General features: G+C 43.7%; 1 long non-coding RNA gene across 1 annotated transcript; it reads left to right on the forward strand.

Moving 5' to 3' along the window:
- Window positions 1-6,556: 6,556 nt before the first annotated feature.
- Window positions 6,557-13,989, forward strand: LOC135312864 (uncharacterized). The gene is made up of 3 exons (XR_010372483.1): window positions 6,557-6,655; window positions 9,899-10,150; window positions 10,356-13,989. It is a non-coding gene; the product is annotated as an uncharacterized LOC135312864 (long non-coding RNA).
- The last annotated feature ends 1,644 nt before the right edge of the window (window positions 13,990-15,633 follow it).

A 15,633-nucleotide genomic window follows, 5' to 3' on the forward strand; every position in this document is an offset into this window, starting at 1 on the left:
GAGAACCAGATTATAAGCAAAGTGAGTGAGAAGTGAAACGGAGAAGGTGAATCCAGCTGCAGTCACTGAAACAAGGGTGGAATTAACTGCTGCACAGCAAACTTTCTACCATTTTTGTGTGCTGAATATATTTAAAGAACCATTGGGGTTTTTTAATTAAATGAAAACCTAATTGGATAAAGAAGATCGGTTCAGTTGTTATTAATATTGATCTGAACTACATACTGTTGCAAAGAGATGCCGCAAAACATTCTGCAGCTGCTAAACGTCCCGTGAGTGTTGCTCTGGTGTTTCTCCCAGAGCTGATCACATGAAACATAGAGCGCTGTGTCCTTTTCACAGCAGGTACTGTCCCTTTCCAAGCTACGTGTAAGTGCTAACTAGCCGTCATGCCACCATCCTGACAGGAAAATGCTCAGGCTTTGATTTGTTGTTTACAAATGGGGAAATCCTCTAAGTGAAAAATTGCAACATTGGAGAAAATTATAGTTCTGGTGTCTGCAACTTCTGCAGTACGTCGCAGCATTTTGCATAAGGTGCCTGTAGGAGGGAGCTTGTTCCCCTGATGCTGGAAAGCTGATGCTGCCAGTCATTTTTATAGGCTATATAGGGAACTCTTCGGGAAGTCCCACCTTAAATGCACACCATCTTGTCAATGCAGGTAGGCAAGATCAAACTTAAAGGTAGCAGAGGCTGAACTTCTGCTCTGGCCACAGATAGCCTTGATGCTCATCTAAAACCCACATCTGGTGTAAGGTGAGTCTGGGTCGAGGCTCAGGTTTTGGCTAGTGTGCAGAAGGCAGTGTTTATGTAGTCCTACTGATGTTGCTGCATGACTACTTTTTACACAGTATAAGAAGTAGTGAAATACATTAAATGTGCTGAAATATGTTTAGTAATGCTTATAATGATATTTATTTAGGCAACTGATGTAACTTTCTTCCGGAGATATCGCCGTGTTGTCTCCCCACTGCCATCCCCGCTACAGCAGCGCGCGGAATTGGTTAGTAGCTCACTTTTCCCGGCAATACAGTCCTTGGCCCAAGTTTCCGCTACAAAACCTTAAGAACACGACAGCTTTAGGCTGTCTTTTCTGTACTGGCAACAACTTTGGTGTGTATATAATTATGCTAAGGAAAACGTGCTTAATTTTCTGTCACGCATCCAGCTTCAAAGTTACTGTCTTACGTCACAGGCTTCTTCCATAGGGAGGTTTTGCAATTGTGGCTTTATTGGTCAACAAGTATAGATTAAGTTTAGCGAACCTCTGCTAAAGACATCCCAAGCAGTAGGAGACACAAACTTTGGCCATGCTAAAGAGTAAAAAGGAGATTGTTGTCATCCTGATGCTTAATGAATCATGCTGTTACGGGGCTTGTTCAGAGTTTACAGTTGGTTTGCAGTTTGTCTCTAAAACAAGAATCATTACAGAAGCTAGATGTGAGATTAATTTCTGGTTTTCCGTTTATTGGGAGTGGTTTTCAACGTCGATCTTTTCCTAAACTTTGCCCTGTATTAACTCATTCTGTGCTTCCTTCCTTTATGTTGGAAATTCGTTCTTACTGCTGCCAGATGTAGGCAGCCCCAATCCCCCTTAGAAATAGAGCCCTTCAGTTATTATGTTAATACCTTCATACGGCTCTGTGGCATTTACAAGCCATCACTGTTTATATACTGGGGAGAGAATTTATTAATTTAAACGAAGGATGGTTATGCAAGGAGGGATAGCTTGGTGAGAGGAGGTTTGGAAGGTTACTGGAAATCGGTTAAAAGAATTGGGAAAGAAGTGGATTTGATGAAGAAGGGGTTTTGAGGAACCGAGGCTGGATGCTGGTTCATGCATAAGGCTTGGCCTGAAAGAAGGCTCAGAATAATGGCAGGAGAGGTGAAGCAGGGAGGTTACTGATAAGTGCACAGAATGACAGTAAGGTATGAGGCAGGCAGGCTCATGAAGGTTCTTGAAGAAGCTTCAGCGAGTACAGAAGAGAGAAAAAGGCAAAGGAACAATGGGATAGTCACAGCAAGGGGAAAGAAAAGTTTTAGCCTATGCGTTTCTTCGCAGTTCAAAGGGTATAGAAGGCCAAAGTCAGTCAAACATGGGAAAAAAGTTTTAGAAGAGGAGAAAGAGCAAAATTCTGTGAGCTTAGAGAAGCAGTAATAGGCTGAAGCGAGGAGTGCTCTAGGAGACCTCAGGCAACACTGGGCAGGCTGCTACAGGCTGGAGCACAGTTCTCTGTATAGAAGAGCCCTGCCTGAAATCTGGAAAGGATATGGGATTGGGAAGGTTAAAGCTCAGATTCATCCTACCTAATTTCTACCAACAACCTTTGTCCAGTGATTCCTGTGGACTGGCTACAGTTCTCCAGACACCTGTGTTCTGGTAACTTGCTAAACCTTCAGTTGTTTCCTGGAGCAAAGAGAGGCGACATGTGCCTGCAGCACGGGGATAAATGTCTTCATAATATTGCAAGCAAATATATCTTGTCAGGTATTGTCTGGATCCCACAAAGTTATGGAAAAGCCATTATAGCAGCAGTTGCTGCAACAAATCTGTTGCTATAGCACATCTAAGTGGTTCAAAATCATGCATTGTTTGCTTCTATAAGAGAGTATTAAAATGATGGACTTCAACAATAAAGTGTTAAAGTGTTAAAAAATTTTAAAAATGTGCAGAGGAATTGTTTTATCTATTTTATTTAAAATAACTTCAGTACTCAAAAACCCACAAATGACATTAGCTCTATAACGTATAAAGTACATTATATTAGCTTTCTGAGTTCCTGCCTTATACTTTCTTTTCTGAATAACTTTCAGAAGTTATTTCTTTCATAGTTAAGACTAGAAAAGTCTTCTGACATGAAATTGATCATTTTCTTGGTTCTAAAGAGGTGTTACCAACAAAAATCAGAGCGCAGCATTAAAATCTGGCAGGTATTCAGTACCGAATCATGATGGTGGCCATACTGGTGTGAATTAATAAATCCTCAACAAAGTAAAATACAGAGATGTTTGATAAAGAAGCGCTATGTCATATATTGTCCTGAAAGACTGGGTAAAAGCCTCAATACTGCTTCCCCAGCAGAATGAGTACACTTCAAGTTGCAAATTTAGCTCTTCGCAGTTAGGTTCTTTCACATAATGCACAACCAACCTTTTAAGAGGCAACCAGTTCTTCTCACAACAATGCTAATGTAAAACGTCATTGATTTTTAGTGGGAAATCGCCTGTTAATAGTGAATCCGAATGTGTGCATATATGCGTGTGTGGGGATATATACAGAAGAGAGAAGGGCCACTCCCAATGTACATGAGTTGTTTCTGTCTATAGTATACTGTTCTATTTGTGCACCAGCCTTCAGTATAAAAACAGAAATTCTAGCTACTGAAGGAACAAAGGATGAAAAATCTGTCAGGACACACAGGTTGCAGAAGTTTCTGTGTATTCACTACCTCTTGGAAAAAATAGTAAAAGCGTAAGGTCTGAATTTAGATGATAAAAAACAGTTTTTGAAAAAAATACATCTATAAATTACAAAAACAATTAGATAAAATCTGGCAACAAACAAGAAATACAGGAATGTCCTGTCTGTCATCTGAAGAAGAATGTTTCCATAGTGGCAGCGTTTAAGAGCTGCTAAACTCCCGTGTTTTTCTTCTACATCTTGGTAGTAAACTGATGTCTTCTTTAAAAGTCAGTGAAATATACATCGTTAGCTCCTGAAGGGAGGAATTTCTGTGTTCTTTTTTCTGCAAACCAGTGTGAACAGTGTTAGAAACGTAGCTAATGATTTCATTTGGAAAAAGTAAACTGATTTCTAGGCCAGTTTAAAACCAGTGAAAGAGCCTTACAGTGCCAAGAGCATTCAGTGCCCAGTGCAGTGTCACCAGCTGAGGATCGTCCCATCGTTCTCTCCTGAATCGGGATGTTGTAGCGGGCTGCCTGAAAAATGGTGATTGTTGTAAATTACTGTGCCAACTGGGAGCTGCAGTGTAGTCAAAAGGATTACAAACAGTGAGGCCCAGATTTATATAGTCACTACAGCAGTCACAAACTAGGGAGTGACGACGATTTTAATATATTTACCTTTTTATAGAGTCCTAATACAAAACAAAAGTACATTTCAGAAAGGAGATGTTAAGACAGCAAAAATGTGCGCACCAGGGAGCATGTGGCTGGGAGCAGAGGTCGTGCGGTTTCACAGAAGTCAAAGTGTGGCTTTGGGGTAGCTCCTATCCACTTGCAAGCCGTGGACACAACATGCAGTACAACACAACTGGTGATCCCAGATGAGGCTGGCATATTGCCATACACAGCACACTTGGTCAAAAGGAAAAAGTTGCAAAAAGTCTGTAATCCAGGATCAATCAAACTTAAATTCTACAGAAAGGTCTCTGTGATGTGATATACAGGGGAAAAAGTGTACCTCAATGGAGTATTCAGGAGGGAAGCCCTTTATGTATTCCAGCATGGAACATTGATAAGAGTGTTTTTCTCCGTTTACTGATGCAGCTTTTTCCAAAACTTTGTCAGTGAAGATTGTGGCATGTGGGGACATGAAAAGCAGTTGATAGGTTATTTCTCTGAGATTATAAAATCACCGGCACTACTTTGTTTCAAGACTGTTAAGCACAACCCTGAGCAAGCAAGCTTGTGTAAAATGAAAGCTTTTTCTGAAGTGCAGCTCTGAAGCCCAACGCTGACGGTGCCACAAATTGGCCATCTGATTCATGGGGTGAGTTTCTTGCATGATGTGACAACCTCTGTAGAGCCACTCTGGATTTTGAGAACAAAGAAACTAAAATTACTTTTCTGTGCTACAAACACGGTCTGTCTCAAACGATCACCGATGTCTGGGAAACTGCAGCGTCATCCTAGAAGAGAAATTGTTAGTCCGTGTTAGAAGTTACCTAAAATGCTTGCTGAGAAAAGAGGGAAGAAAGTATCTTAACAATAAACTGAAATTGTCTTTCTCAAAAGTCATTCTGGTTGTTAACTCTTGTTTGGCAGACTTCTTTGGATGAACCACATGTCATGTCATCTATTAATTTATGTAGACTGTCTTAGTCAGCAGTATTCTTTCAACAGGTATTTCCTCATCCTGCTTCAAACATCTTGCTAGCATCAAGACTTCTTTGTGATACTGGTATACCTTCTGAAGGCCTGCCAGGAATATAAAATACAAAGGGAGTCTGAGTTTATTGTCCTTTATGCCCTAGTCTGTAGACCGAAGGGTCCCAAAGTTAATGTCTGGGAAAATGCCATCAGTGGCAGCAGCTCATGCTTCTGTGCCAGACCACGTGCATAGATGACAGCACGGGGGCCTCCGGCCTTGTTGGCTCGTCATTAATTATCAGTAGCTGAAATCTTTTCCTTTACTAGACTGTGGATTCAGAGGAGAGTTTCCTGCAGTTACATTTTTCTCACTTATTCTAATGTGATTTGCCAATCCTGGGACTCCACTACCTTTCCCAACTCTTAGCATGTCCGCTTTCCTTAATCATGATCCCATGTGCCTTCTTGTCATGAGTATGTATGAGTCAGAGTCTCCACCAGGACTCTGGAGACGGACCTCCAAATTTTTGCTCACCACCCCATTTCACAGTCAGCTCCCACGAACTAGATCTGTGTCCTTAGCCACGCCACCTTGTCCTCACACCCATGGAAGGACTGCAGACAGCTACAGACAGCAGTGACGCAGCTTTAGCAATACCAGTATGGACAAGTACTTACAGTGTGCGCTTCCAAGCATGGTGGGAGGTGTCTCTGCTGCCAGCGCCCAACGACAAGTTGCGGTTTGTGCCCAGTCTGGCAGCCTCTCCTATGGCCTGTTAGTCTACACCTTGCAAGACTGTTGCCTACAATCTCTTTTACTGTGCTCTCTTCACCTGCAAATGTTTGGGTATCCTAAACATCTGTGAAAAGAGGTGGCCCTGGGGCCAAGACAGCCTGTATTAAGCATCTTTTCAATCAGCAAACTGGTTAGATAAATGACCGTACATCATGATTTGCATTTCTCAAGAACTTGATGCCCTGAGAGATGCTACCCAGAAAAGCAGAATTCCCTCAAATAGTGCTTGATTGAGAACACTGAAAACAACAGAAAAGGTCTGTGTTTTTCCTGGTAGTCTTTAATTGCACTTTTCAGCAGCCTGTAACTCAGAAGATACTGGAATCTGGAATTCAGTTTGTTTCCTTCATGTTTGCAAAGTACTCAAGTTATTTTCCTTTCCTCCTAGCTTCTGTTGGCACAATGTTTTTATTGTGATATATGAACAACCAATGTGGGATAATAATGGAAGATTGACCAGGAGGATTATAAACATGCTCAAGTGACCTGCAGCTAGGGTGTAGAAAAACACATATATCATACTAGTTGTTGTTTAGTCTTGTGTGCTTGACAAGTAGAACATCTGTGTTTAGATAACACAGGTCTGCGATAGACTTAGAGGCACCCTGTCGAACATGCTTGAGATTCCTGCCTTGTTGCGGGAAAGATCAAAGCACAGTGGTAAACTACGCCTGCGCAAATCCCTGATAAACAGGCGAAAACAGCAAGTTTGGTGATCCTCTAGCATGGACCGAGCTCCGCGGTGCCTGCGTCCCCGCCTGTGTGCCTTTGCCTGGGTGCTGCTTCGGGGATCCACCAGCTGGTGAGGTAACAAAAATAAATTTACTCTGCATTTCATCCGTGTTTTTGTTGTTCCTGCGTCCTGCCTGTGCCGACTCACACATTTTGGCATAGTTGGCAGGATCCAGGAACAGCCGTGCCCTGGACGGCTAAAAAGTCAAAGAGTGGGGAAGCCATGATGGCGACTCCCCGCGCTCTGGGATGGCCCAGTACTGAGCACTGGCTCCCCATGGCTACTTCCCTGGCTACACAGGCTCCCACGGAAGCGTGGCCTGAGATAGATGTCAGGGTGGTTGTTACTTGCCCCCCCAGACAATTGAAATAGTCATGGAAAGCAGCATCGGAGTCTTCTTGCAAGTTAGTGGGGAGATTGGGATGGTTATTAGTTACCAGTCTTAGAGCTCTTGATCATGAAGTTGTAGCATTATGGAGTGAAATAAGAGAGTTGGAAAGGGAAGTCGGGACTTTACAAGATGCAAAGGCGATCATGCAAGAAGTGATTAGTACTCAAGCAGAGCGGTGCCATGAGCTGCAAGGTACTGTAGAGCAGTTGGTAGCACGTATTGCTAATAAAGGAAGGGATGGCTATGGAAAAAGTAAGGTTTCGATCTCTCCAAGTTCATGCTCTCACCACAAAACCTTCGTGGGATCCCAAGGAATGGGATGAAAATATCTGGAGTGAGTTCTTGGACTCCGAGGGTGAGTTTGAGTTTAAAAGGCAGGGAGGTGGTAGAAGCGCGACCCCCCCGTACAAATGAAGGGGCAGCAGGAAGAAGTGGATGGGGGAGTGCAGGTCACGCATACTTATACCCTGAAAGAGTTAAAGTAACTTTTAGAGCTCTATCAGCAAAAGAGTGGGGGAGGCAATCTGGCATGGATTTTGTGAGCTTGGGATAGCGGAGCTTCATCTATCTGTTTATTAACAGGTGAAAAACATTTAGTAAGCCCTATGGCCAGTGATGATCAGATACAACAAGGATATGCTCAGTTGCATAGTATCAGAGATCCTGATGGGCAAGTTATTGCACCTACGCTGTATCAATAGTTGTGCGCAGCAGTTTTAACAGCGTATGCTGAACCTGTCGAATCGGTGTTGTCCCTTGTAAATAGGTGTATAATGGAGGAGGGTATTAATTTAGTGCGGCAGATGAGGATAACTCGTGTTGATTACGGGATCCAATCTGGACAGGGTAGCAGTAACAAGAATTACCAAAATGCAGCTTTTGAGAGGAGCGCCTGCTTCACTAAAACCCTTGATTATACCAGCAGTCACAAGTGGTACTGGTAACGTAGGCACCCTAGCAAATACCTTGAGGGGAACTGGGGCTGTAACTAGCTGGGACTAGCTGTGCGGATAGTGGATAAAGGAAATCCAGGAAAACCAAAAGGAGTTACATCACGGGTGACGAGGAAACAAACATGGAATGACCTTTTACACCTGGTGTCCCACGATCAGAAATAGATGGGATCCCAACGTCAGAAATGTTTCACCAATGGCAAAGGTTATCGCCTGCGCAAAAAAGTCGACTGCCCCTGGCCCTGCCACCACCTCAACGCAAGGCACTACCTGCCAAGTGGCAAAACAGCAGAAATGAAGGTTTGGTAGGATCCCCAAATTTGCCACCACCGTAGCCTCTTACTCTGAGGGGCACCGACACCCCAATGTTCCTTTAACTGTAAAGTGGCGGTCTGGGGGGATTTTACACATGTTAGCTCTGGTGAATACTGGAGCCAAAGTTACTGTGCTAGATGGTAATATTAATAACAAAGAAGCTACATCACAGATCTGTGGGTTAGGGGGGAATCCAAACCCTGCCCTCTGAGCTAAGGTTACTTTAATAGGAAATGCCACTCCATTTACCATGATGGTGTTCATTGCCACAATTACAGAATATATTTTGGGCATTGACGTCTTGGCAGGACAAACAGTTGAAACTTTAAATGGTTGCTTCTGCTCCAGGACTTTGCAAGTGGGATTCGCTATTTGATCTATAACTGTCTTGCATGGATTCCCAGCGTGGGATCCTGTTGTGCTGCCCATGCCTGACAAGGTGGTAACTGTAAAACAATATTGTATTTCAGGGAGGAGGAGGAAATTACTCAAACGGTTCAGGCACTTCAACAAGTGGGAATCGTTAGGGAAACCATGACTGTTTTTAATAATCCTGTTTGGCCTGTTTGAAAACCAGATGGCACTTGGAGAATGACCGTAGATTATAGAGAACTGAATAAAGTCATCCTTGCAGTTATGGCACCAGACATGGCTACTCTTATAGAAAAAATTAGCAAAAATGTAGAACCCTGGAAGGTGGGTAGGTAGATCTTGCTAATGCTTTCTTTTCAATAGGCATTGCTTCAGAAAGCCCAAACCAGTTTGCCTTTACCTGGCAAAAAAAGCAATATACTTTCCGAGTATTGCCTCAGGGATACAAATACGGTCCCTCCATTTGCCACCACATGATAGCAGCTGATGTAGCACTATGGCCAGGTACCAATATTGTTTGCCACTATATTGATGATCTATTGATTACGGCAGAGTCACAACAAGAAGTTGAAGTAGCTGCCGAATAGCTGAGAGCGCATTTACAGGATCGAGGTTGGGCAATTAATCCAAAGAAAATACAGGGCCCTTGTACTACTGTACAATTTCTGGGAATACTTTGGCATGGACAGATTAAAGAAATACCAAACAAGGTGCAGCAAACAATCCAGCGATTTCCTGTACCAACCACAGTAAAACAGCTTACAGAGCTTGGGACTCTCAGGAGACTTTCATTGGAGGCTTTTATCCCGCACCCGGCGGTGTTACCGCGCCCTCTGCAGGCCTTAAATGGGAGGGATGGTGTTTGGCAGTGGACCAGGCAACAAGAAGCAGCTTCTGATGCCTGCAGAAATGCTGTCATTGAGCATGCTCAATTATTCGCTCCGAGGTGAGGCTATCCTTTTGAATTAGAAGTCACAATTCTAGATTATATAGTTTCGTGGGAATTGTGGGATATGACTGGGGCAAAAAATCAGACAGAACCAGTAGGATTTTGGTCCAAGGCATTCAAGGCTCCGATGTACATTTTGCCCTGATGGAAAAACGAATTTTAGCTGTAGTTCAGGGAATACAAGAACCTGAAAGAAGCACAGGCAAAGATAGCGTGACTGTACGCACATCCGTACCTATTCATGGCTGAGTTACTGACGATATCATTAGGGCCCGTGCAGGGGTAGCTGAGGCTACATCCTCTGTTGATATCAGTTTCTCGAGTTCTTGTATTTCAGGTGCCTTCAATGACTACCTGGGCCTTATTGAGAGGAGGTAACATTGGACACCATGGTGTTATTGGTGTCACGAACCCAACATCAAATTGAAGTTCAGTCTGAAAACAGGCAAGCCGTAGCTCTTCAGCCTGTGTCGGCAATTACCCCACATCAGGCTATCACACCTAGAGTAATATTAGCTGAAGGAGTTGGAGCAACAGTGTACATGTTACTGGAAGGAGACGACATTCCTGTTTCCCTCCCTTACCACAGGTTGGTTTGTCGTGCGTTTTAGTCTTCTACTACAAGCACATGCCCTGGACACTTGGATTTGGTTGGCCTCTACTGTAACTAACTCACCTGCAGATCTTTTGACGACATGTTTCATTAGTGTGCCAACCCCAGTAGCTGTATTACAGGAATATCCTACGCTAAGTGCTTTTGGTATTAATGTTCCTCTGTTATCTTTTCTGAGTAGGTAATGTCTCTGTGCCAAGGAACATTACAAAATCGATTGGCGGTGGACTGTCTCCTCCCTTGACACCATAAACACTGCTCCGATTTTCAAGACACGTGTTGCTTCAACATAACTGATGAATCAGCCCGCATAGAGGACGACATTCAGCATCCCCAGGACTTAATGCGTCAAATGAAACAATCTGCTGGTGGTGTCTGGCCAGCTGAGTGGTTTGATTCCCTGACAGGATGGGTGTGACACCTGATTCAAAGCATTAGTGTAGGGATATGTTTATGCCTTTTGCTATATCTGTTTATTACATGCCTCTGTAAATTACCCTACCCTAAACCCACAAGCTCAAATGGACACCTCTAGCTTTGCCAGCCCCAGCAGAAGTGGTCCCTTGAGGAAGGGGGCGGAATGTGGGATAATAATGGAAGATTGGTGAAGAGGATTATAGACACGCTCAAGTGACCTGCAGCTGGAATGCAGAAAATACATGTATCGTGCTAATTGTACGGCAAAAACAGCAGATTCGGCGATCCTCTAGCATGGGCCAAGCTCCACAGTGCCCGCTTACCCACTTGTTCTGCCATAGTTCTGTGGGCACTGTACAAATGCCTGTTTTTCTCTACCTTCACATATTGTTGGATTCTCTGCTGCATCACACAGTGTGTGCTGCAATAGTATGTTCACCGTATTTATGGAGTCTTTTTCTATATGGATTTTCTTAGTGTCTCACAAGGCATGACCTTAGTGAGGTCACTATTATAGTCACTTTCCTTGAAATTTGCATTTCCATGAAACTGAAAGAAAATTTATATTTTTGAAATTACTTAATTTCACACAGATTTCACAGAGAGGCCATAACAGGGTGGAAAAGCCAGTAGGAAGAGAGAAAAAGACTCTGAGACTCTGAGATCCAATGCAACATGATCATATTGCATTAGACTAGTTTCCTGAGGAAACCTCGCTACCCAGCGTACCCTTTCTCCTCAGCTATGTAGTAGGCTTCTAGCACTGTGACCAAATGGAGCATGTCTGAAGGATCGCTACCGGTCCTGAACATCACTTGTTTCATAGCAAGCCTGTTAGGAATGGGGGCGGCTCCCCACAGGCCAAGCACTTTACAGACCTGACAAAAAGATTGTTCGTGTTCCTAGATGGTGCTCGTTCAGCTCAGTTTTTTTCTCCTCTCTCAGGACTGGAACAAGTTAAATTTACTCATATACGGGCACAAGAAAAGATGACAGCTGCCTGTGGGATTGGAAAGGCTAGGCCAGGTGGTAGCAGCTAAGTAATTCTCAAGGAAGTCAAGAGCAGCACTAGCATCTAATTGAAACTAGCCCAACCACCTAAGAGAATTAAATTTTGGCTGCATAATGATTGCTTAAGGGTTCCTTTAAATCCTGGGAACTCCTTGATGTCTCTGCAAAAAACAGGCCACAGGTGAAATCTTGCTACATGTTAAAGTTAGTTTTGGAGTGAGCTTTGGAAAGCTCAATGCAGCAGTTGAGCATTGAAGTGCTTTGAAAAGCACAATGAGCAGCTGAGGCAGTTGCATCTGAAGACATCTGTAATGCTGAACCTTGCTTTCCCATGGCTTATTTGGCACTGTTTGTAATGGGTATTTTTAAGTGCAGAGTGTTCAGTTGCATTGAAGTATTTGTTGCTATTTTATTGACTGTGACCCAGAACAGAAGTCGTTGCTTCTGTTGGAAGGATCATTGCCTTCATAATACTGTGTCAGGGAAAATTTGTTGTTCAGGGAGCTACATCAAAGCTGAAGAAAGGCCTTGTACAGTATGGAAAACGGCCATAGAAATCCTCTCAAAATTATTGTAATCAAGTAATTTCAATGTAGGTCAAATGTATAAGTTATTTAAATTGTATAGGATATTTTTTATCAATGTTCTTCAGTACAAATTGCATTTAATCTGAAGTTATAATGTCCCAAGTGGTGTGAGCAGTGGAACCAGAGGATGCAATAATTAAAGGCCTTCAAGAGGAAGAAATTGGAAAGTAGTTTTAGAAGGAGCTGTGTTAAGCACTTCAGCTGAACAGGGTGTGGCTTTAAAGCCTTCTGTTTTTGTTTTTGTCCTTAAGCTGACTGCTGAAAAGACTGCTACCATGCATTAGCTTCTGTGCCCAAGCTTAATTCAACCAAGAGCTAGCTGAAGGGTGCCCTGACTGTCAGATGTATGGAGGCTGTGTATTAAAATTGGACAGCGGTAAGCATTATCTTTGCTAAATACCAGACTCTCTGCAAGGCAGACTCCCTGCCTTTCCTAAAGCCAGGCCTGTGAATCTGCTTCTGGATGGATGCAGTTTTGTGTTTAGTGAATTAAGGCAATTATAATCAGCACTGACGGATCCTTGTGGCTGTGCAGCAAACCTCATGATTCAGCAGGTACCTGGTGACCCTTTCTAGGAAACTGTTGGGGTGTCCAAGCTTTCCTATCAGTGTTGGGGAAAGCACACCCGGTCCTTCTACATACACATTACTCATCTTCTGCTGCCTGTACCTCCTCATGTCCTTAGGGTACCTGCTGGTCGCAGACACCCCTGCGGAAGGCGTGAGGGGAGGGGACATGGGAGCAAACACTGACGGGGCTTGGAGGCCATCTGTCCCCTCTGTGCAAAAAGTGCTTAGGAAGGAATTTGGAGACAAAAATTACTAAGTGCTAGTCTAGTCAGAGCAAAATATCTGGTATTAAATACTTACAACTACACTGATTTACCAGACACTTAATGGTTCAATACAGCACTATTGAACTGGGTTTTTGTACAAAGCTGATGCTTGGTCCAGCCCGCCTGCATGGTGCCTCTGGTGCTCCTGGGTGGCTTTGGCATGTCATTCCTGTTTCCAGGAAATTGAAGCAGACAGGACAACACCTCCCGATGGCGTCTGTTGGAAGCCATGTTCAAGGGGGGTGGTGGGGGTGGTGGAAGGCCTTGTACCGTTAAGGGCGGTTCATCCCCCATCAGCCCAAGGTACCAGTCATTGTTAAGCCACCAGCATTTGTGTTTCTGCTTGGAGCACACATGAGGGAAAGGGACCTTCACTGCAACTGTCACAAACCGGGGGTGAGACTGTTGGGGACTGGGAAAGTGGATTAAGAGGCCTAATTGGGGGTGGGGGGGTGAGGGGGCTGGAGCTGTGAAGACAGCTGCCATCTTGATCCCGCCTTCCCGCCCCTCCGCCATTGCTCCCAGCTTGGTGGGCAGGCAGTGCCAGGCTGGCTCGCCATTGATCTGCTTGGTGAGCTGGGGCAGAGCCATGCCTCCCCTGCTGGGTGGGGCAGCAGTAGAGTGGGGTTCCCACCGGTTCCCCCACACCGCCACCCCCTGGCATGTTTCCTTTAGCTCGCCCCCGCTATAGAGCTGCTTTCAAATAAAACACCCGCTCATCGCTTAACATGTGTTTAAACCTTGGGTGAAGGCAGCGCACTTTTGGCACAGGGTCCACCCTCAAGCGGGCTCAGTAGCTGTAACGATACAAATGACAAATATATTCTGTCCAAATTTACATTTCAAAATCATGCTAACTGGAAAGATACCAGTTGGAATAGTTTATATTTTGTGATCCTATTACAGTAATGGATGAAAATTACTAAACAAATGCATAAAACTTTAAATTAAAGGACTGGCATAGCATCGCGGGTGGGAGGGTGGGCGAATGTTAGTCTCTGCGAGTTCCCTAAGGCCCAACAGCAATGAAACCAACCTCTCCTTCCGAGTGGCTGTTAGTTTGGCGATGTCCCATTTCCCCAGACAAGCTGAGTCTTTGGGAAAGCAGGAATTTAATCTTGATGTCTGCACTGTTAACCATGATGGCAAGCTACCTAAGGGAGAGAAGGCCTTTCCATGCTCTCCTCCTCTGGGAACCAGGACCTGTGCACAGCACAACTTGTGCCAGGGAAGCAGATTGTCATTATAATGGAAAAGTGTTTTCAGCTTTTAAAAAATGGGTATAATTACTCTAAATACAAGCCATTCTGGAAATAGTCTTTGTCTTCTAATGAAGCTAAGAATTATATTTATTGGAATTCAGCACACTTGGTGTAAATACTTTGTAAGAGTCCCAGGTAAAACTGAAATCTGGTAATAAATAAAACTGAACAAACTAAAATCATAAATGTCTCTGGCAACTGTGTGGTCAGATGGCTGGGACATGGGGGATGCTCAGAAGGAGTCCAGGTATCTGCCAAAATATTTGTATTACTTCATAGGCCTAAAAGCAGATGATAACTTTTTGAGGTGATGTTAGCTAAAGAGAGAGACGTGTTCATGTGGAGCTCTTGGATATAGTATCTAGGCATACTTCATGCTTGTAGCTTCCTTGTTATCTCTAAAATCTCTATTTTATATTATATTTAAAATAAAGTATGCATAAGCTAGATAAAGAACACCACATTAGAAAATAAGCCTTCTCACTTCCAGGGTGACCTGCAAAGCATAAAATGCAATATCAAATAACAGTTCTTTCCTTGTGCTCTAGTTTATATCAGGTCATGTTTTTAGGAAAAGAAAATAGAATTTACTCAGTGCCTGGTCTACGGAGTCTACCATAACCACTGGCACATAGTTCTAGATGTTACCAGTATGTTACCTTGCTACTTTTGTAATACAAATATGCTCTGAAGGTCTAAAACCTGATTATCTAATTTTGTTTCCAATGGAGATCTTATGATATGACAGCTGAGACCACTCAGCATGTCCTTCTTACAGGTGGGAGTGGCAGGACTGGGGCTGCTGAAGGGGAGCACAGAAGCATGGGAGGTGTGCAGGACCTCACAGTGGAGTGCGGCACCACTCAGGCCTGTTGGTGTCAATGCCTGAGGACTGTCTCACCAGGCTTGGGTCAGGGACACCGCTCTAGTCACTTGTGTAGCACTATGCTCCTTCTCTGGTTGATGATTTCTGGTAATGCTTTGGAAAAAAAGGTGCTATGAAGGTCTCAGAAGTGTATGGACTTTGCTTCATCTGTCTCTGTACTGACATCCTGTGTTTGCTCTGATCTTCCTGCTGGAGCCAAACACTGTAAGGGTTGTAGTAATAGATCTGCATTTTATTCTTTTTCCTTCCATTGCATACAACAGCAGCATTTTCCTGTTTCTGATGACCACAATGTTTTGTTGATATGTGGATTACACTAGAAACCAGCCAGTTATAGAAATGTTTAGGTTCTGCATCATAACAGAGGAAAACTGTACTTGCCAGTAAAGGGGGTGAGTATTAATTCAAGAGAGAGTTTATAAGCAAGCTAATTCCCTGCAGGCTGGTATTTGTGTCTAAA

Source organism: Phalacrocorax carbo, chromosome 3 (assembly GCF_963921805.1).
Source record: "Phalacrocorax carbo chromosome 3, bPhaCar2.1, whole genome shotgun sequence".
NCBI lineage: Eukaryota > Metazoa > Chordata > Aves > Suliformes > Phalacrocoracidae > Phalacrocorax > Phalacrocorax carbo.